The sequence below is a fragment of the Pongo abelii genome, chromosome 8 (assembly GCF_028885655.2).
Source record: "Pongo abelii isolate AG06213 chromosome 8, NHGRI_mPonAbe1-v2.0_pri, whole genome shotgun sequence".
Classification (NCBI taxonomy): Eukaryota; Metazoa; Chordata; class Mammalia; order Primates; family Hominidae; genus Pongo; species Pongo abelii.
In genome coordinates, this window is record NC_071993.2 from 101,565,722 (window position 1) to 101,593,182 (window position 27,461).

Consider the following 27,461-nt stretch of genomic DNA (forward strand, 5'->3'; position numbering starts at 1 on the left):
GTCTCCCAGTTAGGCTACTCAGGAGCCAGGTACCCACTTGAGGAGGCAGTTTGTCCATTCTCGGATTTCAAACTCCGTGTTGGGAGAGCCACCACTTTCTTCAAAGCTGTCAGATAGGGATGTTTAAGTCTGCAGAAGTTTCTGCTGCCTTTTTTTCAGCTATGTCCTGCCCCCAAAGGTGTAGTCTACAGAGGCAGGCAGGCCTACTTGAGCTGTGGGGGGCTCCACCCAGTTCGAGCTTCCTGGCTGCTTTGTTTACCTACTCAAGCCTCAGAAGTGGCGGACGCCCCTCCCCCATCCTTGCTGCTACGTTGCAGTTTGATCTCAGACCGCCGTGCTAGCAGTGAGCGAGGCTCCATGGGCATGGGACCCTCTGAGCCAGGCATGGGATATAATCTCCTGGTGTGCCATTTGCTAAGACCATTGGAAAAGCACAGTATCAGGGTGGGAGTGTCCCAATTTTCCAGGAACCATCTGTCATGGCTTCCCTTGGCTTGGAAAGGGAATTCCCTGACCCCTTGTGCTTCTTGGGTGAGGTGATGCCCCACCATGCTTCAGCTCACACTCCATGGGCTGCACCCACTGTCTGACAAGCCCCAGTGAGATGAACCCAGTACCTCAGTTGGAAATGCAGAAATCACCGATCTTCTACTTTGCTCATGCTGGGAGCTGCAGACTGGAATTCTTCCTATTTGGCCACCTTGGAACCTCCCAGTATGGCCATTTTCTCAATATTTATTATTCCTATCCATGAGCATGGAATATTTTTTCCATTTCTTTGTGTCCTCTTTTATTTTGTTGAGCACTGGTTTGTAGTTCTCTTTGAAGAGGTCCTTCACATCCCTTGTATGTTGGATTCCTAGGTATTTTATTCTATTTGTAACAATTGTGTATGGGAGTTCACTCATGATTTGGCTCTCTGTTTGTCTCTTTTTTGTGTATAGGGATGCTTGTGATTTTTGCACATTGATTTTGTATCCTGAGGCTTTGCTGAAGTTGCTTATCAGCTTAAGGACTGAGACGATGGTTTTTCTAAATATACAATCATGTCATCTGCAAACAGGGACAATTTAACTTCTTCTTTTCCTAATTGAATACCATTTGTTTCTTTCTCCTGCCTGCCTGATTGCCCTGGCCAGAGCTTCCAACACTATGTTGAATAGGAGTGATGAGAGAGGGCATCCTTTTCTTGTGCCAGTTTTATATATATATATTTTACACTTTAAATTCTAGGGTACATGTGCACAATGTGCTAGTTTGTTACATATGTATACATGTGCCATGTTGGTGTGCTGCACCCATTAACTCATCATTTACATTAGGTATATCTCCTAATGCTATCCCTCCCCACTCTCCCCACCACACAACAGGCCCCAGTGTGTGATATTCCCCATCCTGTGTCCACGTGTTCTCATTGTTCAATTCCCACCTATGAGTGAGAACATGCGGTGTTTGGTTTTTTGTCCTTGTGATAGTTTGCTGAGAATGATGGTTTCCAGCTTCATCCATGTCCCTACAAAGGACATGAACTCATCCTTTTTTAAGGCTGCATAGTATTCCATGGTGTATATGTGCCACATTTTCTTAATCCAGTCTATCATTGTTGGACATTTGGGTTGGTTCCAAGTCTTTGCTATTGTGAATAGTGCCGCAGTAAATGTATGTGTGCATGTGTCTTTATAGCAGCATGGTTTATAATCCTTTGGGTATATACCCAGTAATGGTACGGCTGAGTCAAATGGTATTTCTAGTTCTAGATCCCTGAGGAATCACCACACCAACTTCCACAATGGTTGAACTAGCCTACAGTCCCACCAACAGTGTAAAATTGTTCCTATTTCTCCACATCCTCTCCAGCACCTGTTGTTTCCTGACTTTTTAATGATTGCCATTCTAACTGGTGTGAGATGGTATCTCATTGTGGTTTTGATTTGCATTTCTCTGATGGCCAGTGATGATGGGCATTGTTTCATGTGTCTTTTGGCTGCAAAAATGTCATCTTTTGAGAAGTGTCTGTTGATATCCTTTGCCCACTTTTTGATGGGGTTGTTTGTTTTTTTCTTGCAAATTTGTTTGAGTTCTTTGTAGATTCTTGATATTAGGCCTTTGTCAGATGAGTAGATTGCAAAAATTTTCTCCCATTCTGTAGCTTGCCTATTCACTCTGATGGTGGTTTCTTTTGCTGTGCAGAATCTCTTTAGTTTAGTTAGATCCTATTTGTCAATTTTGGCTTTTGTTGCCGTTACTTTTTGTGGTTTAGATGTGAAGTCCTTGCCCATGACAATATCCTGAATGGTAATGCCTAGGATTTCTTCTAGGGTTTTTATGGTTTTAGGTCTAACATGTAAGTCTCTAATCCATCTTGAATTAATTTTTGTAGAAGGTGTAAGGAAGGGATCCAGTTTCAGCTTTCTACATGTGGCTAGCCAATTTCCCTAGCACCATTTGTTAAATAGGGAATCCTTTCCCCATTTCTTGTTTTTGTCAGGTTTGTCAAAGATCAGATGGTTGTAGATGTGTGGTATTATTTCTGAGGGCTCTGTTCTGTTCCATTGGTCTATATCCATATGGTGCCAGTACCATGCTGTTTTGTTTACTGTAGCCTTGTGGTATAGTTGGAAGTGAGGTAGCATGATGCCTCCAGATTTGTTCTTTTGGCTTAGGTTTGACTTGGCAATGCGGGCTCTTTTTTATTTCCACTTGAACTTTCAAGTAGTTTTTTCCAATTCTGTGAAGAAAGTCTTTGGTAGCTTGATGGGGATGGCATTGAATCTATAAACTACCTTGGGCAGTATGGCCATTTTCACGATATTGATTCTTCCTACCCATGAGCCTGGAATGTTCTTCCATTTGTTTGTGTCCTGTTTTATTTCATTGAGCAGTGGTTTGTAGTTCTCTTTGAAGAGGTCCTTAACATCGCTCTGAAGTTGGATTCCTGGGTATTTTACTCTCTTTTAAGCAGTTGTGAATGGGAGTTCACTCGTGTTTTGGCTCTCTGTTTGTCTGTTATCGGTGTATAAGAATGCTTGTGAATTTTGCACATTGATTTATATCCTGAGACATTACTTAAGTTGCTTATCAACTTAAGGAGTTTTTGGGCTGAGATGATGGGGTTTTCTACATACACAATCATGTCATCTGCAAACACGGACAATTTGACTTCCTCTTTTCCTAATTGATTAACCTTTATTTCTTTCTCTACCTGATTGCCCCAGTGAGAACTTCCAACACTACATTGAATAGAAGTGATGAGAGAGAGCATCCCTGACTTGTGCCAGTTTTCAAAGGGAATGCCCATTGAGTATGATATTGGCTGTGGGTTTGTCATAAGTAGCTCTTATTGGGGGGAGGAGCCAAGATGGCCGAACAGGAACAGCTCCGGTCTACAGCTCCCAGCACGAGTGATGCAGAAGACGGGTGATTTCTGCATTTCCATCTGAGGTACCGTGTTCATCTCACTAGGGAGTGCCAGACAGTGGGCACAGGTCAGTGGGTGAGTGCACCGTGCACCAGCCGAAGCAGGGGCGAGGCATTGCCTCACTCAGGAAGCACAAGGGGTCAGGGAGTTCCCTTTCCAGGGGTGACAGACGGCACCTGGAAAATCGGGCCACTCCCACCCGAATACTGTGCTTTTCCGATGGGCTTAGGAAATGGTGCCCCAGGAGAATATAGCCCACACCTGGCTCAGAGGGTCCTACGCCCATGGAGTCTCACTGATTCCTAGCACAGCAGTCTGAGATCAAACAGCAAGTCGGCAGCGAGGCTGGGGGAGGGGCGCCCGCCATTGCCCAGGCTCGCCTAGGTAAACAAAGCAGCCTGGAAACTTGAACTGGGTGGAGCCCACCACAGCTCAAGGAGGCCTGCCTGCCTCTGTAGGCTCCACCTCTGGGGGCAGGGCACAGACAAAAAGACAGCAGTAACCTCTGCAGACTTAAATGTCCCTGTCTGACAGCTTTGAGGAGAGCAGTGTTTCTCCCAGCATGCAGCTGGAGATCTGAGAATGGGCTGACTGCCTCCACAAGTGGGTCCCTGACCCCTGACCCCCGAGCAGCCTAACTGGGAGGCACCCCCCAGCAGGGGCAGACTGACACCTCACATGGCCGGCCAGGTACTCCAACAGACCTGCAGCTGAGGGTCCTGTCAGTTAGAAGGAAAACTAACAGAAAGGACACCCACACCAAAAACCCATCTGTACATCACCATCATCAAAGACCAAAAGTAGATACAACCACAAAGATGGGGAAAAAACAGACCAGAAAAACTGGAAACTCTAAAAAGCAGAGTACCTCTCCTCCTCCAAAGGAACGCAGTTCCTCACCAGCAACGGAACAAAGCTGGATGGAGAATGACTTCGACGAGCTGAGAGAAGGCGGCTTCAGACGATCAAATTACTCCGAGCTACGGGAGGATATTCAAACCAAAGGCAAAGAAGTTGAAAACTTTGAAAAAAATTTAGAAGAATGTATAACTAGAATAACCAATACCGAGAAGTGCTTAAAGGAGCTGATGGAGCTGAAAACCAAGTCTCGAGAACTACGTGAAGAATGCAGAAGCCTCAGGAGCTGATGTGATCAAATGGAAGAAAGGGTATCAGCCCTGGAAGATGAAAGGAATGAAATGAAGTGAGAAGGGAAGTTTAGAGAAAAAAGAATAAAAAGAAACGAGCAAAGCCTCCAAGAAATGTGGGACTATGTGAAAAGACCAAATCTACGTCTGATTGGTATACATGAAAGTGATGGGGAGAATCGAAACAAGTTGGAAAACACTCTGCAGGATATTATCCAGGAGAACTTCCCCAATCTAGCAAGGCAGGCCAACATTCAGATTCAGGAAATACAGAGAATGCCACAAAGATACTCCATGAGAAGAGCAACTCCAAGACACATAATTGTCAGATTCACCAAAGTTGAAATGAAGGAAAAAATGTTAAGGGCAGCCAGAGAGAAAGGTCGGGTTACCCCCAAAGGGAAGCCCATCAGACTAACAGCGGATCTCTCAGCAGAAACTCTATAAGCCAGAAGAGAGTGGGGGCCAATATTCAACATTCTTAAAGAAAAGAACTTTCAACCCAGAATTTCATATCCAGCCAAACTAAGCTTCATAAGTGAAGGAGAAATAAAATACTTTACAGAGAAGCAAATGCTGAGAGATTTTGTCACCACCAGGCCTGCCCTAAAAGAGCTCCTGAAGGAAGCGCTAAACATGGAAAGGCACAACCGGTACCAGCCACTGCAAAATCATACCGAAATGTAAAGACCATCGAGACTAGGAAGAGACTGCATCAACTAATGAGAAAATAACCAGCTAACATCATAATGACAGGATCAGATTCACACATAACAATATTAACCTTAAATGTAAATGGACTAAATGCTCCAATTAAAAGACACAGACTGGCAAATTGGATAAAGACTCAAGATCCATCAGTGTGCTGTATTCAGGAAACCCATCTCATGTGCAGAGACACACATAGGCTCAAAATAAAAGGATGGAGGAAGATCTACCAAGCAAATGGAAAACAAAAAAAGGCAGGGGTTGCAATCCTAGTCTCTGATAAAACAGACTTTAAACCAACAAAGATCAAAAGAGACAAAGAAGGCCATTACATAATGGTAAAGGGATTAATTCAACAAGAAGAGCTAACTATCCTAAATATATATGCACCCAATACAGGAGCACCCAAATTCATAAAGCAAGTCCTGAGTGACCTACAAAGAGACTTAGACTCCCACACATTAATAATGGGAGACTTTAACACCCCACTGTCAACATTAGATAGATCAACGAGACAGAAAGTCAACAAGGATACCCAGGAATTGAACTCAGCTCTGCACCAAGTGGACCTAATAGACATCTACAGAACTCTCCACCCCAAATCAACAGAATATACATTTTTTTCAGCACCACACCACACCTATTCCAAAATTGACCATATACTTGGAAGTAAAGCTCTCCTTAATAAATGTAAAAGAACAGAAAGTATTACAAACTATCTCTCAGATCACAGTGCAATCAAGCTAGAACTCAGGATTAAGAATCTCACTCAAAACTGCTCATCTACATGGAAACTGAACAACCTGCTCCTGAATGACTACTGGGTACATAACGAATTGAAGGCAGAAATAAAGATGTTCTTTGAAACCAATGAGAACCAAGACACAACATACCAGAATCTCTGGGATGCATTCAAAGCAGTGTGTAGAGGGAAATTTATAGCACTAAATGCCCACAAGAGAAAGCAGGAAAGATGCAAAATTGACACCATAACATCACAATTAAAAGAACTAGAAAAGCAAGAGCAAACACATTCAAAAGCTAGCAGAAGGCAAGAAATAACTAAAATCAGAGCAGAACTGAAGGAAATAGAGACACAAAAAACCCTTCAAAAAATAAATGAATCCAGGAGCTGGTTTTTTGAAAGGATCAACAAAATTGATAGACCACTAGCAAGATTAATAAAGAAAAAAAGAGAGAAGAATCAAATAGATGCAATAAAAAATGATAAAGGGGATATCACCACTGATCCCACAGAAATACAAACTACCATCAGAGAATACTACAAACACCTCTACGCAAATAAACTAGAAAATCTAGAAGAAATGGATAAATTCCTCAACACATACACCCTCCGAAGACTAAACTAGGAAGAAGTTGAATCTCTGAATAGACCAATAACAGGAGCTGAAATTGTGGCAATAATCAATAGCTTACCAACCAAAAAAAGTCCAGGACCAGATGGGTTCACAGCCGAATTCTACCAGAGGTACAAGGAGGAGCTGGTACATTCCTTCTGAAACCATTCCAATCAATAGAAAAAGAGGGAATCCTCCCTAACTCATTTTATGAGGTCAGCATCATCCTGATACCAAAGCCTGACAGAGACACAACAAAAAAAGAGAATTTTAGACCAATATCCTTGATGAACATTGATGCAAAAATCCTCAATACAATACTGGCAAACAGAATCCAGCAGCACATCAAAAAGCTTATCCACCATGATCAAGTGGGCTTCATCCCTGGGATGCAAGGCTGGTTCAATATACGCAAATCAATAAATGTAATCCATCATATAAACAGAACCAAAGACAAAAACCACATGATTATCTCAATAGATGCAGAAAAGGCCTTTGAAAAAATTCAACAACCTTCATGCTAAAAACTCTCAATAAATTAGGTATTGATGGGACGTATCTCAAAATAATAAGAGCTATTTATGACAAACCCACAGCCAATATCATACTGAATGGGCAAAAACTGGAAGCATTCTCTTTAAAAACTGGCACAAGACAGGGATGCCCTCTCTCACCACTTCTATTCAACATAGTGTTGGAAGTTCTTGCCAGGGCAATTAGGCAGGAGAAGGAAATCAAGGGTATTCAAGTAGGAAAAGAGGAAGTCAAATTGTCCCTGTTTGCAGATGACATGATAGTATATCTAGAAAACCCCATTGTCTCAGCCCAAAATCTCCTTAAGCTGATAAGCAACTTCAGCAAAGTCTCAGGATACAAAATCAATGTACAAAAATCACAAGCATTCTTATACATCAATAACAGACAAACAGAGAGCCAAATCATGAGTGAACTCCCATTCACAATTGCTTCAAAGAGAGTAAAATACCTAGGAATCCAACTTAGTAGGGATGTGAAGGACCTGTTCAAGGAGAACTACAAACCACTGCTCAAGGAAATAAAAGAGGATACAAACAAATGGAAGAACATTCCATGCTCATGGGTAGGAAGAATCAATATCATGAAAATGGCCATCCTTCCCAAGGTAATTTACAGATTCAATGCCATCCCCATCAAGTTACCAATGACTTTCTTCACAGAATTGGAAAAAACTACTTTAAAGTTCATATGGAACCAAAAAAGAGCCCGCATCGCCAAGTCAATCCTAAGCCAAAAGAACAAAGCTGGAGGCATCACACTACCTGACTTCAAACTATACTACAAGGCTACAGTAACCAAAACAGCATGGTACTGGTACCAAAACAGAGATATAGATCAATGGAACAGAACAGAGCCGTCAGAAATAATGCCACATATCTACAACTATCTGATCTTTGACAAACCTGCCAAAAACAAGAAATGGGGAAAGGATTCCCTATTTAATAAATGGTGCTGGGAAAACTGGCTAGCCATATGTAGAAAGCTGAAACTGGATCCCTTCCTTACACCTTATACAAAAATCATTCAAGATGGATTAAAGACTTAACTGTTAGACCTAAAACCATAAAAACCCTAGAAGAAAACCTAGGCATTACCATTCAGGACATAGGCATGGGCAAGGACTTCATGTCTAAAACACCAAAAGCAATGGCAACAAAAGCCAAAATTGACAAATGGGATCTAATTAAACTAAAGAGCTTCTGCACAACAAAGGAAACTACCATCAGAGTGAACAGGCAACCTACAAAATGGGAGAAAATTTTTGCAACCTACTTATCTGACAAAGGGCTAATATCCAGAATCTACAATGAACTCCAACAAATTTACAAGAAAAAAACAAACAACCCCATCAAAAAGTGGGCGAAGGACATGAACAGACACTTCTCAAAAGAAGACATTTATGCAGCCAAAAAACACATGAAAAAATGCTCACCATCACTGGCCATCAGAGAAATGCAAATCAAAACCACAATGAGATAGCATGTCACAGCAGTTAGAATGGCAATCATTAAAAAGTCAGGAAACAACAGGTGCTGGAGAGGATGTGGAGAAATAGGAACACTTTTACACTGTTGGTGGGACTGTAAACTAGTTCAACCCTTGTGGAAGTCAGTGTGGCGATTCCTCAGGGATCTACAACTAGAAATTCCATTTGACCCTGCCATCCCATTACTGGGTATATACCCAAAGGACTATAAATCATGCTGCTATAAAGACACATGCACACGTATGTTTATTACGGCATTATTCACAATAGCAGAGACTTGGTACCAACCCAAATGTCCAATAATGATAGACTGGATTAAGAAAATGTGGCACATATACACCATGGAATACTATGCAGCCATAAAAAATGATGAGTTCATGTCCTTTGTAGGGACATGGATGAAATTGGAAATCATCATTCTCAGTAAACTATCGCAAGAACAAAAAACCAAACACCGTATATTCTCACTCATAGGTGGGAATTGAACAATGAGAACACATGGTCACAGGAAGGGGAACATCACACTTCGGGGACTGCTGTGGGGTGGGGGGAGGAGAGAGGGATAGCATTGGGAGATATACCTAATGCTAGATGACAAGTTGGTGGGTGCAGCGCACCAGCATGGCACATGTATACGTATGTAACTTACCTGCACGTTGCGCACATGTACCATAGAGCCTAAAGTATAATAATAATAATAATAATAATAATAATAATAATAATAATAAAAAGGAAAAAAATAAATAAAAAAAAATAAAAAATAAAAAATAAAAAAATAAAAAGACCAATTAAAAAAATAGCTCTTATTATTTTTAGATATGTCCCATCAATAACTAATTTTTTGAGAGTTTTTAGCATGAAGCGCTGTTGAATTTTCTCAAAGGCCTTTTCTGTATCTATTGAGATAATCATGTGGTTTTTGTCATTGGTTCTGTTTATATGCTGTATCACGTTTATTGATTTGCATATGTTGAACCAGCCTTGCATCCCAGGGATGAAGCCAACTTGATCGTGGTGGATAAGCTTGTTGATATGCTGCTGGATTCGCTTTGCGAGTATTTTTTTTGAAGATTTTTGCACCCATGTTCTTAGGGATATTGGCCTGAAATTTTTTTTTGTGTCTCTGCTAGGCTTTGGTATCAGGATGATGCTGGCCTCATAAAATGAGTTAGGGAGTATTCCATCTTTTTCTCTTGGTTGGTATAGTTTCAGAAGGAATGTACCATCTCCTCTTTGTACCTCTGGTAGAATTTAGCTGTGAATCCTTCTGGTCCTGGGCTTTTTTTTTTTGGTTGGTAGGCTATTAATTATTGCCTTAATTTCACAGCCTGTTATTAGTCTATTCAGAGTTTCAAATTCTTCCTGGTTTAGTCTAGGGGGCGTGGATTTGTTCAGGAATTTATGCATTTCTTCTAGATATTCTAGTTTATTTGCATACAGGTGTTTATAGTATTCTGTGATTGTAGTTTGTATTTCTGTGTGATTGGTGGTGATATTCCCTTTATCATTTTTTATTACATCTATTTTATCCTTCTCTCTTTTCTTCTTTATTAGTCTTGCTAGTGGTCTATCAGTTTTGTTGATCTTTTCAAAATATCAGCTCCTGGATTCATTGATGTTTTTGAAGGGTTTTTTGTGTCTCTATCTCTTTCAGTTCTGCTCTGATCTTAGTTATTTCTTGCCTTCTGCTAGCTTTGGAATTTGTTTGCTCTTGCTTCTCTAGTTCTTTTAATTGTGATGTTATGGTGTCAATTTTAGATCTTTTCTGCTTTATCTTGTGCATATTTAGTGCTATAAATTTCCGTCTACACACTGCTTTAAATGTGTCCCATAGATTCTAGTACATTGCGTGTTTTTTCTCATTGGTTTCAAAGAACATCTTTATTTCTTCCTTCATTTGGTTATGTCCCCAGTAGTCATTCAGGAGCAGGTTGTTCAGTTTCCAAGGGGTTGTGTGGTTTTGAGTTAGTTTCTTAATCCTGAGTTGTAGTTTGATTGCACTGTGGTCTGAGAGGCAGTTTATTGTAATTTCTGTTCTTTTACATTTGCTGAGGAGTGCTTTACTTCCAATTATGTGATAAATTTTAGAATAAGCATGATGTGGTGCTGAGAAGAATGTATATTCCGTTGATTTGGGGTGGCAAGTTCTGTAGATATCTATTAGGTCCACTTGGTGCAGAGCTGAGTTCAAGTTCTGGATATCTTTGTTAACCTTCTGTCTCATTGATCTGTTTAACATCAACAGTAGGATGTTAAAGTCTCCCATTATTATTTTGTGGGAGCTTAAGTCTCTTTGTAGGTCTCTAAGGACTTGCTTTATGAATCTTGGTGCTCCTGTATTTGGTGCATATATATTTAGGATAGTTAGCTCTTCTCATTGAATTGATCCCTTTACCATTATGTAATGGCCTTCATCTGTTTTGATCTTTGTTGGTTTAAAGTCTGTTTTATCAAAGGGTAGGATTGCAACCCCTGCTTTTTTTGCTGTCTATTTGCTTGGTATATCTTCCTCCATTCCTTTATTTTGAGCCTATATGTGTCTCTGCATGTGAGATGTGTCTCCTGAATATAGCACACTGATGGGTCTTGACTCTTTATCCAATTTTACAGTGTGTGACTTTTAATTGGGGCACTTAGCCCATTTACATTTAAGGCTAATATTGTTATATGTGAATTTGATCCTGTCATTATGATGTAGTTTGTTATTTTGCCCATTAGTTGATGCAGCTTTTTTCACAGCATTGATGGTCTTTACAATTTAGCATGTTTTTGTAGTGGCTGGTATTGTTTGTTCCTTTCCATGTTTAGTGCTTCCTTCAAGAGATCTTGTAAAGCAGGCGTGGTGGTCACAAAATCTCTCAGCATTTGCTTGTCTATAAAGGATTTTATTTCTCCTTCACTTACGAAGCTTAGTTTGGCTGGATATGAAATTCTGGTTTGAAATTTCTTTTCTTTAAGAATGTCAAATATTGTCCCTCACTCTCTTTTGGCTTGTATGGTTTCGGCCAAGAGATGCACTGTTATTCTGATGGGTTTCCCTTTGTGGGTAACCTGAGATTTCTCTCTGCTGCCCTTAACACTTTTTCCTTCATTTCAACTTTGGTGAATCTGACAATTATGTGTCTTGGGGTTGCTCTGCTCGAAGAGTATCTTTGTAGCTTTCTCTGTGTTTCCTGAATTTGAATGTTGGCCTGCCTTGCTGGGTTGGGGAAGTTCTTCACCTCCTGAAGAGTGTTTTCCAACTTGGTTCCATTCTCCCTATCACTTTCTGGTACACCAATCAAATGTAGATTTGGTCTTTTCACATAGTCCAATATTTATTGGAGGCTTTGTTTGTCCTCTTTACTCTTTTTAGTCTAAACTTGTCTTCTCACTTTATTTCATTAATTTGATATTAGATCACTGATACCCTTTCTTCCACTTGATTTTATTGACTATTGAAGCTTTTGCATGCATCGTGAAGTTCTCATGCCATGGTTTTCAGTTCCATCAGGTCATTTAAGGCCTTCTCTACACTGTTTATTCTAGTTAGCCGTTCATCTAACCTTTTTTTCAAGGTTTTTCGCTTTCTTATGATGCGTTAGAACATGCTCCTTTAGCTTGGAGAAGTTTGTTATTATGACATTCTGAAGCCTACTTCTGTCAACTCATCAAAGTCATGCTCCATCCAGCTTTGTTCCTTTGCTGGTGAGGAGCTGTGATCCTTTGAGGAGGAGAGACACTCTGGTTTTTAGAATTTTCAGCTTTTCTGCTCTGGTTTCTCCCCATCTTTGCGGTTGTATCTACCTTTCATCTTTGATGTTGGTGGCCTACAGTTGTGGTTTTGGTGTGAATGTCCTTTTTGTTGATGTTGATGCTATTCCTTTCTGTTTATTAGTTTTTCTTCTAACCATCATGTCCCTCAGCTGCAGGTCTGTTGGAGTTTGTTGGAGGTTCACTCCAGACCCTGTTTGCCTGGGTATCACCAGTGGAGGCTGCAGAACAGCAAATATTGTAGAACAGTAAATATTGCTGCCTGCTCCTTTCTCTGGAAGCTTCATCCCAGAGGGACACCCACGTGTATGAGGTGTCTGTTGGCCCCTACTGGGAGATGTCTCTCAGTTAGGCTACACGGGGTTCAGGTACCCACTTGAGGTGGCAGTCTGTGTTCTCAGAGCTCAGACGCCATGCTGGGAGAAGCACTGCTGTCTTCAGAGCTGTCAGATAAGGATGTTTAAGTCTGCAGAAGTTGTCTGCTGCCTTTTTTTCAGCTATGCCCTGCCCTGGATTCTATAGAGGCAGTAGGCCTTGCTGAGCTGCAGTGGGCTCCACCCAGTTCAAGCTTCCCAGCCCCTTTGTTTATCTACTCAAGCCTTAGCAATGGTGGACGCCCCTTCCCCCACCTGGCTGCAGCCTCGCAAGTTGATCTTAGACTGCTGTGCTAGCAGTGAACAAGGCTCCAAGGGCATGCGACCCACTGAGCCAGGCACAGGAGAGAATCTTCTAGTCTGCCAGTTGCTAAGACCATGGGAAAAGCACAGTATTTGAGTGAGAGTGTCCTGTTTTTCCAGGTATCATCTGTCACGGCTTCCCTTCACTAGGAAAGGGAAATCCCTTAACTCCTTGCACTTCCTGGGTGAGGCAGTGCCCCACCATTCTTCAGCTCAACCTCCATGGGCTGCACCCATTGTCCAACCAGTCCCAATGAGATGAACCAGGTACTGCAGTTGGAAGTGCAGAAATCACTTGTCTTCTGCGTCAATCATGCTTGGAGCTGCAGGCCAGAGCTGTTCCTATTTGGCCCTCTTGCCACTAAATCTCTAGTTCTTTTAAATGTCATGTTAGGATGCTGATTTTAGATCTTTCATGCTTTCTCTTGTGGACATTTTGTGGTATCAATTTCCCTCTACACAATGCTTTAAATGTGTCTCAGAGATTCTGGTTCATTATTTCTTTGTTCTCATTGGTTTCAAAGAATATCATTACTTTTGCCTTAATTTCGTTAGTTACTCAGTAGTCATTCAGGAGCAGGTTGTTCAGTTACCATGTCATCATTCAGTTTTGAGTGAGTCTCTTAATCCTGAGTTCTAAGTTGATTGTACTGTGGTTTGAGAGACTGTTTTTTATGACTTCCATTCTTTTCATTTGCTCAGGAATGTTTTACTTCCAATTATGTGATCAATTTTAGACTATGTGTTATGTGGTGCTGAGAAGAGTGTATATTCTGTTGATTTGGGATGGAGAGTTCTGTAGATGTCATTAGGTCCACTTAGTCCAGATGTTCAAGTCCTGAAAATCCTTGTTAATTTTCTGTGTCATTGATCTGTCTGATATTGACAGTGGGTGATAAAATCTCCCACTATTATTGTGTGGGAGTCTAAGTCTCCTTTTAGGTCTGTAAGAACTTGGTTTATGGATCTGGGTGCCCCTGTGTTGGGTGCATATAATTTAGGAGAGTTAGCTCTTCTTGTTACATTGTGTCTGGATTTTGTTCCTTCTGGTGGGTTTGTGGTCTTGTTGACTTCAGAAATGAAGTTGCATATCTTTGTGGTGAGTGTTAGAGCTTTTAAAGGTGATGCAGACCAAAAGAGTGAGTAGCAGCAAGATTTATTGTGGAGAGCAAAAGAACAAAGCTTTGACATCATGGAAGGGGACCTTAGTGGGTTGCTGCTGCTGGCTGAGGTGGCCAGCTTTTATTCCCTTATTTGTCCCCACCCATGTCCTGCTGATTGGTCCCTTTTACAGAGCACTGATTGGTCCATTTTTAAGAGCACTGATTGTTCCATTTACAGTGTGCTGATTGGTCCAGTTTACAAACCTCTAGCTAGCTACAGAGCACTGATTTGTGCTTTTTACAGAGTGCTGATTGGTGCAATTTACAATCCTCTTGTAAGACAGAAAAGTTTTCCAAGTCCCCACCCAACCCAGCAGTCTAGCTGGCTTCACCTCTCACCTTTACCATTAGGTAGTGGCCTTCTTTGTCTCTTTTGATATTTGTTGGCTTAAAGTCTGTTTTATCAGAGACTAGGATTGCAACCCCTGCTTTTTATTGCTTTCTATATGCTTGGTAAATCTTCCTCCATCCCTTTATTTTGAGCCTATGGGTGTCTCTGCATGTTAGATGGGTCTCCTGAATACAGCACACCAATGGGTCTTGACTTTCTATCCAATTTGCCAGTCTGTGTCTTTTAACTGGGGTATTTAGCCCACTTACATTTAAGGTTAATATTGTTATGTGTGAATTTGATTCTGTCATTATGATGTTAGCTGGTTATTTTGCTCATTAGTCGATGCAGTTTCTTCATAGAGTCAATGGTCTTTATAATTTGGTGTGTTTTTGCATGTGGCTGGTACCAATTTTTCTTTTCCATATTTAGTGCTTCCTTCATGGGCTCTTGTAAGGCAGGCCTGGTGGTGACAAAATCTTTCAGTATTTGCTTGTCTGTAAAGGATTTTATGTCTCCTTCATTTATAAAACTTAGTTTGGCTGGATATGAAATTCTGGGTTGAAAATTCTTTTTTTTAAGAATGTTGAATATTGGCCCTCACTCTCTTCTGGCTTGTCATGTTTCTGCTGAGAAATCCACTGTTACTCTGATGGGTTTCCCTTTGTGGGTAACCCAACCTTTCTCTCTGGCTGCCCTTAATATTTTTTCCTTCATTTCTTATTTTGAATAGTTTATCTGTCATTTCTGAGTTGCCAATTTGTTTAGGTTCATTGCTGGGGAGTTAGTGTGATCTTTTGGTGGTTTTACAATATTCAGATATTTCACAGTGCCAGAATTCTTATGCTGGTTTCTTCTTATTTGGAGAGGCAACCCCTTCTGATTTTTGAATTTTTTTTTCTGCAGATAGAATTGTTTTCTCTCCCTATTTTTTTTTTCTTTCCTTTTTCCCTCTCCCTTCCTATGGGGGTGTAACTATAAAGTATGTTGGGTAGGGTCTTTGACTTTAATTCCATAAGTGTGTTTACTTCTGTGGGTAGTTTTATGTCGGCCTGTGCAATTTGACATACATGTCAGTAGATGGGACTTATGAGCAAAAGCCAGCTCCAGCTAGCACAAGTTGCTATAGCACAGCTTGATCCTTGTTTTCTGGGGGATCTTCTGTGTTTCCTCAGGCAATCTGTTCATCTGTGTAATGCAGAGTGGTCTGGGCTCCCTGCTCAGCCCCAGGGGAATGAATACGGGTGGCGCTGGACTGGGCAGTCTTATCTAGTTTCCCTAATGACAGGCAGTAGCACCAGCACTGAGAAAGAATGCAGTGGGCAGACGTGAAGCCCCCAGGGTTGTGCTAGCCATGGAGCTGAGAAACCTCTTTGGCTCCAAGTTCTCTGCACGGGTAAGGGAGGGGAGACGTGGTGGTGGCCTAAACTTCTAATGCAGGTGAGTGGGTGCTTTGAATGCCTCATGATCTGTCTGAGTGTGAAGGAGAGAGAGCTCCCTTGCAGCCAGATCTCTGTACAGGAAGGGGAGAGTGGCTCAGGCTGCCAATCCAGGTGAGCAGGTGGTTTGAATGCCCTAAGATCTGCCTGGATATGGAGCAGAGAGGGCCCCCTTGTACCATGATCTATGCACAGGCACAGGAAGAGTGGGGTGGCTCAGGGTGCTGATCCAGGTGAGGAATGCTCTAAATGCCTGGCAGTCTGCCTAGGTGTGGATTACAGAGGGTCCTTCTGGACCATTATCTTTACCAAGGAAGAGTGTGGTGGCTAGCACTGCTGGTCCAGGCAAACAGATGCTCTGAGTGCCTGGAGTTCTGCTTTGAGGATGGAATGGAGAGGGCTCCACTCCTCAATCTTAGGGGAGAAGGCTGAAACACCAAGCAAGGACACATGCAGACCAGTTCCAGGTCACCAAGCTAGTCCTGGCTGTAAATGTCATCACCCAGGAGAACTGCTGGAGCAGCTCTCCTTCCATCCCAGGTCTGTAATGGGGGAGGGCAAAATTCCAGTACCCACTGCTAAGGTGCTTTCCACAATTATGGCTGTGGAGGCCCCTACCTTCCTCCAGACCAACTGCACCAATCTCTGGCCTGAGACTAAAATATCTGCATGGCCATTATGCCAGGCTGCCAAAGAATGATTGACTTTTTATGCTCCCATATTAAAAGCAGCATCTTGCTCTGGGTCCCAGGTATGCGAAAATGTGTGCAGTTTTCCTGGTGTCTTTCCCTCTCAGCATGTTCAAGCCTCTCCCCACCTTAGCTGCAGGGCTTAGAATAAACAAAGTGCTCTCCCTTGACCTGGGTTGCTCAGATCCCCAGTTGAAAGGTGAGTAGCCAGGGGAGGCTCTCCTTCACATAACGGGTCTGTACTTACTTTTATCAGCTGAATGTCATCATGAGGCTCTTTGCCCACTTTTTCCTCCCCAAGTATCTTAGATGTCTTTCATGATTTCTGTGGATTTTTCTTCTTGAATTTAAGCTTAGAGAGTTGATCTTTATGTACTTTGCTATTTCCAAGTGGCTGAAGCATGCTAATTGCCTCTAATCTGCCATCTTGGAAAATATGGTATTCTTTATTCTTTAGCAATGTTTAATAGTTTTTAGTGTCAGAGTCTTTTATTTTCTTGATTATTGTTTTGTTTGTGTATTGTATGAGATTTTTCTATATATAGAAACATGTTATCTTGAACTACACATGATCTGAATTTTTCCTTTCCTATTTGGATGTGTTTTATTTCATTTTCTTGCATGGTTGCTCTGGCTAGAACTTCCAATACTTTAATAGTAGTAAAAGTGGACATCCTTGTTTTTTCTCTTTTCTTTCTGATTTTAAGTTATAAAATTTTAGCCTTTCAAAATTTATTATGCCTTAGCTTTGCAGTTTTCATAAATATACTTTACTATGGTAAGGGAGTTTTATTTATAGTTTTATGAGTGTTTTTGTTATGATAGGTGTTGAAAGTTGTCATTTTTTTCTGCATCTAATGAGATGAGCATGTTTTTCTCTTTTATTCTAATATGGTGTAGCGCACTGATTGACTTTGTTGTTGAACCACCCTTGCATTTCTGGGATGAATCTCACTTGTTTATTGTGTGTAATCTTTTAAATTTTGTAAAAAATGTTGTGGCAATCTCATTGTGGTTTTGATTTGCATTTCTCTGATGGCTAGTGATGGTGAGCATTTTTTCATGTGTTTCTTGGCTGCATAAATGTCTTCTTTTGAGAAGTGTCTGTTCATATCCTTTGCCCACTTTTTGATGGGGTTGTTTGTTTTTTTCTTGTAAATTTCTTTGAGTTCATTGTAGTTTCTGGATATTATCCCTTTGTCAGATGAGTAGGTTGTGAAAATTTTCTCCCATTTTGTAGGTTGCCTGTTCATTCTGATGGTAGTTTCTTTTGCTGTGCAGAAGCTCTTTGGTTTAATTAGATTGCATTTGTCAATTCTGGCTTTTGTTGCCATTGCTTTTGGTGTTTTAGACATGAAGTCCTTGCCCATGCCTATGTCCTGAATGGTAATGCCTAGGTTTTCTTCTAGGGTTTTTATGGTTTTAGGTCTAACATTTAAGTCTTCAATCCATGTTGAATTAATTTTTGTATAAGGTGTAAGAAAGGGATCCAGTTTCAGCTTTCTACAAGTCAGGAAACAACAGGTGCTGAAGAGGATGTGGAGAAATAGGAACACTTTTACACTGCTGGTAGGACTGTAAACTAGTTCAACCATTGTGGAAGTCAGGGTGGTGATTCCTCAGGGATCTAGAACTAGAAATACCATTTGACCCAGCCATCCCATTACTGGGTATATACCCAAAGGACTATAAATCATGCTTCTATAAAGACACATGCACACGTATGTTTATTGCAGCACTATTCACAATAGCAAAGACTTGGAACCAATCCAAATGTCCAACAATGACAGACTGGGTTAAGAAAATGTGGCACATATACACCATGGAACACTATGCAGCCAGAAAAAATGATGCGTTCATGTCCTTTGTAGGGACATGGATAAAATTGGAAATCATCATTCTCAGTAAACTATCGCAAGGACAAAAAATCAAACACTGCATGTTCTCACTCATAGGTGGGAATTAAAAAATGAGAACACATGGACACAGGAAGGGGAATATCATACTCTGGGGACTGTTGTGGGGTGGGGGTAGGGGGAGGGATAACATTAGGAGATATACCTAATGCTAAATGATGAGTTAAAGGGTGCAGCACAACAATATGGCACATGTACACATATGTAACTAACCAGCACATTGTGCACATGTACCCTAAAACTTAAAGTATAATAATAATAAAAAAATGTTGTGGCAAAATACACAAAAATTTTCTGTATTAATCATTTTAAGTGTATAGTGTATTGGCATTGATTACATTCACATTGTTGTGCAACATCACTGCCATACATCTACAGAATTCTTTTCATCTTACAAAATGGAAACCTTATACCCATTTAATAATAACTCTTGGCCGGGCATTGTAGATCATTCCTGTAATCCCAGCACTTTGAGAGGTTGAGGTGGGCAGATTTCATGAGCTCAGGAGTTTGAGACCAGCCTGGGCAACATGGTGAATCCCTGTCTCTACCGACAAAGCAATCAACAAACAAAAGCAAAGTAATATAATTTCCTCAACTATGCAACCTAATTCATATTAATAATTCCATGAAGTGTGTCCATAGTAACACAAGATGGGCCTTATAAGGGTGGCCTATCACAGTCTTTGAAGTCTTTGTCAGTCTTATCTGCCAGATACTGTGTGGACTAGCTGCAGTTAAAATTTCCATTCCCTTATCACTTGCTCTGAAATTTATCTGAAGTCAAAGAGAATGGGTTGCCCAAAGAGAAGTGTCCAGAGACGTGGATGATGTGACAAGAAATGTTGTAGAATCCCACACCCACCTCAAATGATAACTGTACATTTCTCCTTCCCACCGTCCCATGGCAAACAACATTCTACTTTGTATCTCTATAAAATCGAGTATGGTGGGTACCTCATAGAAGTGGAATCATTACATATTTGCCCTTTTGTGACTGGTTTATTTCACTTTGCCTAATGTTATATTCTCAGGGTTCAGTCATGTTTTCTCATGTGTCAGATTTTTCTTCCTTTCTAAGGGTGAATAATATTCGGTTGTATGTATAAACCAAATTTGCATACCCATTTATCTGTTGATGTGCACTTGGATTACTTTCACCTCTGGCTTTGTGAGTAATGCTATTATGCATATGGGTAAACAAATATCTCTTTTATATGCTGCTTTCAATTCTTTTGGGTATATACCCAGAAGTGGCATTTCTGGGATATGTGGTAATTCTATTTCTAATTCTTGAACGTCTTAATGTTTTTCTTAACAGCTGCACCATTTTACATTACATTCCCATCAGTAGGACATGAGGGTTCCAATTTCTCCACATTCTCACTTGTTATTTTCTTTTGTTTTCTTAGGCTTTATTTATTAGATTTACTTATTATTTATTTATTAATAATTTATAAATATTACAAATTATAATAATGCAAATGCATAATAGTAAAAAAATTATAAATATGTTACTATAAATTTATATTATATAACATATATAAAAGTATATTATTATTGATATATTATAAATTTATAATTATTATTTTAGTGGACACAATAATTGCACATATTTATGGGGTGTACTGTAATATTCCAGTATATGTATACAATGTGTAATGATCAAGCAGGATGATTAATATATCTATAACCTCAAATATTTTCATTCCCTTGTGCTTGAAACATTAAAAATCTGCTTTTCTAGCTATTTGAAAATATACAATAAAGTGTTAATTATAGTCACCCTACACTGCTATAGAATACTATAACTTTTCTCTTTTGTATAGCTGAAGTTTTGTATCTGTTAACCAACTTCTGGCTATCCCCCTTACTTCTCTACCTCTACTAGCTACCATTTTTTTCTCTATTTCTGTGAGATTAACTTTCTTAGCTACCATATATGAATAAGAACATGTGTTATTTATCTTTCTGTGCCAGGCTTATTTCACTTAACATAATGTCTTCTAATCTCAACCATGTTGCTGTGAATGATAGAATTTTGGGCTTTTCTTATTGGTAATTAGTTTTCCATTGTGTATGTACACATACTACGTTTTCTTTACCCATTCATTTGTTGATGGACACTTAGGTTGATTCCATATCATGGCTATGGTGAATAGTGCTTTAAGTAAATATGGAAGTATAACTATCTCCTTGATATAACAGTATCTTTTCATCTGGTTATATACCCAAGAATGGGATTGCTGCATTATATGGTAGTTCTATTTTTAGTTCTTTGAGGATTCTTTATACTGTTTTCCATCATGGCAGTACTAATTTACATTATCAATAACAGTTTTTAAGTTCTCTTTCTCTGCGTCCTCACCAGTGTTGGCTGTCTTTTGTCTTTTTGATGATAGCAATTCTAACTGGAGTGAGCTGATATCTCATTGTGGCTTTGATATGAATTTCCATGCTGATATAATCATAAGCATTTTTCATATACCTATTGGCCACTTGTATGTCTCTTTTGGGAGACGTCTGTTCAGTTTATTTACCCATATTTTAATTGTAGTATTTTTTTTTTGTTTCTATTGAGTTGTTTGAGTTACTTATATATTTTGGATATTAATCCTGGTCAGATGAAAATATTGCAAATATTTTCTGTCATTCTTCAGGTTGTCTTTCCACTTTATTGAATGTTTTCTTTGCCCTGCAGAAGTTTGCTACAATCTCATTTGTCTAATTTTTACTTCAGTTGCCTGTGCTTTTGAAGTTTTGTCCATTGCCAAGACCAATACTCTGAAGCATTTCTCCTGTTTTTCTTCTAGTAGTTTCATAGTTTCAGGTATTAATCATTTCATTTGTTTTGAGTTTATTTTTGTAAATAATGAGAGATAAAAATCTTGTTTCATTTTTCTGCATATAAACATCCAGTTTTCCGTTGCTATTTAATGAACAGACTGTTCTTTCACCAGTGAATGTTCTTGGTGCCTTGTCAATAATAAGTTTGCTATAAAGGCGTGGAATAATTTCTGTGTTCTCTATTCTCTTCCATGGGTTCACGTGTCTGCTTTTAGGCCAGTATAATGCTATGTTAGATATTATAGCTTTATGGTATTTTTGTGTATTTTTAAATGTTTCTGGGTACACAAAAAGTATATATATTTGATGGGTACATGAGATCTTTTAATATAAAAATGCCATGTGTAATAATCACATTATGGAAGATGGTTTATCTATCCTCTCAAGCTTTTATCCTTTATGTTACAAACAATCGAATTATACTCTTTAAGTTATTTAAAAATGTATGATTGACTAATTATTGACTATAGTCACCCTATTGTGCTATCAAATACTAGGACTTATTCATTAATTATAACTATTTTTGTACCCATTAGCAATTTCCACTCCCCTTCACCCACTCACTGTCCCTCCCAGCCTCTGGTAACCATCTTTCTACTCTGTATCTCCATGGGCTCAATTGTTTTTGAGTTTTAGATCCCACAAATAAGTGAGAAAATGTGATGTTTATCTTTCTGTTCCTGGCTTATTTCACTTAACATAATAATCTCCAATTCTATCTGTGTTGTTGCAAATGACTGAATCTCATTTTCTTAAATGGCTGAATAGTACTCCATTGTGTATATGTACCACGTTTTCTTTATCCACTCATCCATTGATGAACACTTAGGTTGCTTCTGTATCTTAGCTATTATAAACAGTGCTGAAACAAACATGTCATCACCAAGCCTGCCTTACAAGAGCTCCTGAAGGAAACACTAAATATGGAAAGGATCAACTGTGAACAGCCACTGCAAAAACATACCAAATTTTGTAAAGACCATCAACACTACAAAAAAACTGCATCAACTAAAAGGCAAAATAATCATCTGGCATCATAATGGCAGGATTAAATCCACACACAATATTAACCTTAAATGTAAACAGGCTAAATGCTCCAATTAAAAGACAAGACTGGCAAATTGGATAGAGTCAAGACCCATCAGTGTGCTGTATTCAGGAGACCCATCTCACATGCAAAGATACACATAGGCTCAAAATAAAGGGATGGAGGAATATTTACCAAGCAAATGGAAAGCAGAACAAAACTTGGGAGTGTAGATATCTCTTCAATATACTGATTTCCTTTCTTTTGGATTCATACCTAGCAGTGGGATTGCTGGATCATTTGGTAACTTTATTTTTAGTTTTATGAGGAACCTCCAAATCTTGCTCCATAGTAATTGTATGAATTTAAATTTCCACAAACAATATATGAGGGTCTGTTTTATCAGAGACTAGGATTGCAGCCCCTGCTTTGTTTTGCTTTCCATTTGCTTGGTAAATATTCCTCCATCCCTTTATTTTGAGCCTATGTGTGTCTTCACTCATGAGATGGGTCTCCTGAATACAGCACACTGATGGGTCTTGACTCTATCCAATTTGCCAGTCTGTGTCTTTTAATTGGGGCATTTAGCCTGTTTACATTTAAGGTTAATATTGTGTGTGGATTTAATCCTGCCATTATGATGCCAGATGATTATTTTGCCTTTTTGTTGATGCAGATTTTTTGTAGTGTTGATGGTCTTTACAAAATTTGGTATGTTTTTGCAGTGGCTGTTCACAGTTGATCCTTTCCATATTTAGTGTTTCCTTCAGGAGCTCTTGTAACGCAGGCTTGGTGATGACAAAATCTCTCAGCATTTTCTTGTCTGTAAAGGACGTTATTTCTCCTTTGCCTATGAAGCTTAGTTTGGCTGGATATGAAATTCTGGGTTGAAAATTCTTTTCTTTAAGGATGTTGAATATTGGCCCCCACTCTCCTCTGGCTTGTCAGGCTTCTCCACAGAGATATGCTGTTAGTCTGATGGGCTTCCCTTTGTGGTAACCCGACCTTTCTTTCTGGTTTCCCTTAACATTTTTTCCTTTATTTTAACCTTGGTGAATCTGACGATTATGTGTCTTGGGGTTGCCCTTCTTGAGAAGTATCATTGTGGGTGTTTTCTGTATTTCCTGAATTTGAATGTTGGTCTGTCTTGCTAGATTGTGGAAGTTCTCCTGGATAATATCCTGAAGAATGTTTTACAACTTGGTTCCATTCCCCCCATCACTTTCAAGTACACCAATCAAATGTAGATTTTGTCTTTCACATAGTGCCATATTTCTTGGAGGCTATGTTCATTTCTTTTTATTCTTATTTTTAAAATTTTTTCTTCACTTAAGTTGATCTTGAATCTCTGATATCCTTTCTTCTGCTTTATCAATTTGGCTATTGATATTTATTTATGCTTCACAAAGTTCTCATTCTGTGTTTTTCAGCTCCATCGGGTCACTCATGTTCTTCTCTAAACTGGTTATTCTAGTTAGCAATTCGTCTAACCTTTTTTCAAGGTTTTTAGCTTCTTTGCAATGGGTTAGAACATGCTCCTTTAGCTCAGTGGAGTTTGTTATTACACACATTCTGAAGCCTACTTCTGTCAATTCATCAAATTCTTTCTCTGTCCAGTTTTGTCCCCTTGCTGGCAAGGAGTTGTGATCCTTTGGAGGAGAAGAAATATTCAGGTTTTTGAAATTTTCAGCCTTTTTGTGCTTTTTTTTCTTCTCATATTTGTGGATTTATCTACCTCTTGTCTTTGATGTTGGTGACCTTTGAATGGGTTTTTTGCGTGGACATCCTTTTTGTTGATGTTGATGCTATTCCTTTCTGTTTGCTAGTTTTTTTCTAACGGTCAGGCCCTTCTGCTGCAGGTCTGCTGGAGTTTGCTTGAGGTCCACTCCAAACCTTGTTTGCCTGAGTATCACCAGAGGAGGCCACAGAACAGCAAAGATTGCTGTGTGTTTATTCCTCTGGAAGCTTCATCCTAGAGGGACACTTGCCAGATGCCAGCCAAAGCTCTTCTGTATGAGGTGTCTGTTGACCCCTGCTGGGAGGTCTGCTGTTCTCTTTAGAGCCAGCAGGCAGGAACATTTAAGTCTGCTGAAGCTGCACCCACTGCCACCCCTTCTTCCAGGTTCTCAGTCCAGTGAGATGGGAGTTTTATCTATAAGCCCCTGACTGGGAACGTTGCCTGTCTTTCACAGATGCAACTGCTCGGAGAGAAGGAATCTAGAGGGGCAGTATGGCTACAGTGGCTTTGCGGAGCTGAAGTGGACTCCACCTAGTCCTAGCTTCCTGGAGGCTTTGTTTACACTGTGAAGGGAAAACCACCTACTCAAGCCTAAACAATGGCAGACTCCCCTCCCCGCACCCCCCAAGCTCGAACATCCCCAGTCAACTTCAGACTGCTGTGCTGGCAAACAGAATTTCAAACCAGTGGATCTTAGCTTGCTGAGCTCCATGGGGGTGAGATCCCCTGAGCTAGATCTCTTGGCTCCCTGGCTTCAGTCCTCTTTCCAGGAGACTGAATGGTTCTGACTTGCTGGTGTTACAGGCACCACTGGGGCATGAAAAAAACCACTCCAGCTAGCTTGGTGTCTGCCCAAATGACCATCCAGTTTTGTGCTTGAAACCCAGGGCCCTGGTGGTGTAGGCTCTCAAGGGTATCTTCTGGTCTGTGGGTTGTGAAGACCATGGAAAAACTGTAGTATTTGGGCCAGAGTGCACCGTTCTTCACAGCACAGTCCCTCAAGGCTTTCCTTGGCTATGGGAGGGAGTTCACCAAACCCTTGGGCTTCCCAGGTGAGGCAACGTTCCTCCCTGCTTCAGTTTAGCCTCCATGCACTGCACCTACTGTCTAAACATTCCCAGTGAGATGAGCCAGGTACCTCAGTTGGAAATGCAGAAATCACCTGCCTTCTTCATTGATCTCACTGGGAGCTGCAGACTGGAGCTTTTCCTATTCAGTCATCTTGCCAGCCACCCTCCTGATTGAGTTTCTTAAAGGTAATTATTTTGAATTCCTTTTTTGAATATTTGTGGATTTTTTTTATTGAGGTCTGTTATTTGAGAGCTATTATGTCCCTTTTGTGGTGCCATATTTCTTTATTTTTCATGTTGTGTCCCTGCATTGATGTCTATGCATGTGATGGAACAATTGCTATTCCAAAATTTCTACAGTGAATTTCATAGAGAAAGACTTTTATCTGAAGTTGAGTGTTTGTGTGCAGGTGACGAAGAGTGGGTAACTGAGTTTTTGAATAGATGCATTGTGATAGTATCTGTGTAGTTTCTCTAGCTATGGCCAACATCAGCAATAATTTTGGGTGCCCCAGTGGCCTAGGCTGTAGAAGGTTGCAGCAGTATCAGGAGCAGTGTAGGTTGTTAATGTCCTTGGTGTCAAAGTATTTGGGCATCCTCCGATTTTTATTTTCCTAAAATTGGGGTGACTTAGCCTAAGGGATTCCTTTTGGTGTCAGCTCTGACATGGCATACACTCAGCAGTATTGGTGCTGGGTTACAAGTACAGATGCTTGAATTTGTCATAGAAGCATCATTCTAGACTCAGGGTCTTTTAATCATGTATTGTGACACCTGGGTCTTGCGGTGCAGGTTCACTCTCTGTGGCACTGTTGAATGTAGACTGCCCACAGAACCAAGGTCTATGACTCGGTAGCACACCCTAGCAGCTGAAGCCCATGGACTGAGTTGTGGCTGTGAGTCTGTTTCTGAGGGTGAGGTGCAGGAAAATGCCCTGGCCTGCCTCTGATGTAGAAGGGTGCTCTCTAGATTTGAGCCCAGCAAGTAGAATATGGCTACTATCATTAATAAGATAGGATATACTACCTTATTAATGCTAAGTAACCAAGCTCAAGTCAACAGATGGAAATGTTAATACTGGTTTGTGACTGCACTGTTCTTCTTACTTAAGAGTAATTTTCAACATGGCAAGCTTAGAAAACTGTGTGAAGCTGATGTTACCAAGGGAGAGGACTGTTTTTGTCTACACATGTTGAGAGAATCTAGTCTATTTCAGTGGTGTTAACTACACAATATTTAACATGACACAGGTAACTTGGAGACTCTAAAAGCATCATTAATTTATTGCTGGCCTAAGGACTTACTATAAAGTAATATGTTTTTGTATATTGATGATCTCTTGTACTCAGTATTCAAAACTTTCCCCTTATTGTTGTCAATTCTGCATCATATCAACACCCCAGTCCTAATTCAAACTAAGTATTCCTCACCCATTGCTTTCACTCTCTGAACTTCCAAATTATGAGAACTCCAGTCTCTGAGCCTTGGCGTATGCCTTACTCTTACTCTCTCCTTTATTCCCTGTGGGCAATTAATGTCCTTATTCTCCATCTTCATCATTGTCCTTTCTCTTCACTTTGTATATTTTTATTTATTCCTGCACTACTTGCATTCTAGAACAAGTTGTCTGTTGCCTCCCACATAGATTACAATAGTGTGGGCCCATCTTGTCATTGTAAACTCATTCTCTTTCTCTATAATTTATTCTAGGTTTTACTGTCATGTTGCTTTTTTCATATTTGTTTTTACAAAATTTCAACTTTATAATGAATCTTCAGGCAATATTGAGTCCATGTACCTTTCTGACAGAAGAAGATAATTGCAGACTCTTGATTCAGGCTCATAGTATCTAATGATATGGCCCTAATTTACCTATTTTTATTAATTTAAGTTGTGGTTGTCTACAGGTAATAATAACTTTAACAGATAATGTCTTTATATCTTCACATTTGTGTTTTGAGTATGAAAGAGGAAATAGAAGAAGTGCACCTAGAGATCTTCTGCTTATATTTTTTTTTTGCCAAAAAACATGCTGTGTGAGTCAGCTAACTGCAGAGTCTGACAAATGGAACTTTTAAGCAAGCATGGAATAAGGGGGTAGGAAATAAAGTTTGGGCCAGTTCGTCTACAGCATCCACTACACCATACAATATTTT

The 27,461-nt window shown here is 40.0% G+C and overlaps 1 protein-coding gene across 4 annotated transcripts in view; it reads left to right on the forward strand.

The window, feature by feature from the left end:
- The window catches only part of CYP2C19 (cytochrome P450 2C19), a 136,334-nt gene that overhangs the window by 78,502 nt on the left and 30,371 nt on the right, over positions 1-27,461 (forward strand). The gene's annotated exons all lie outside the window — the stretch shown is intronic.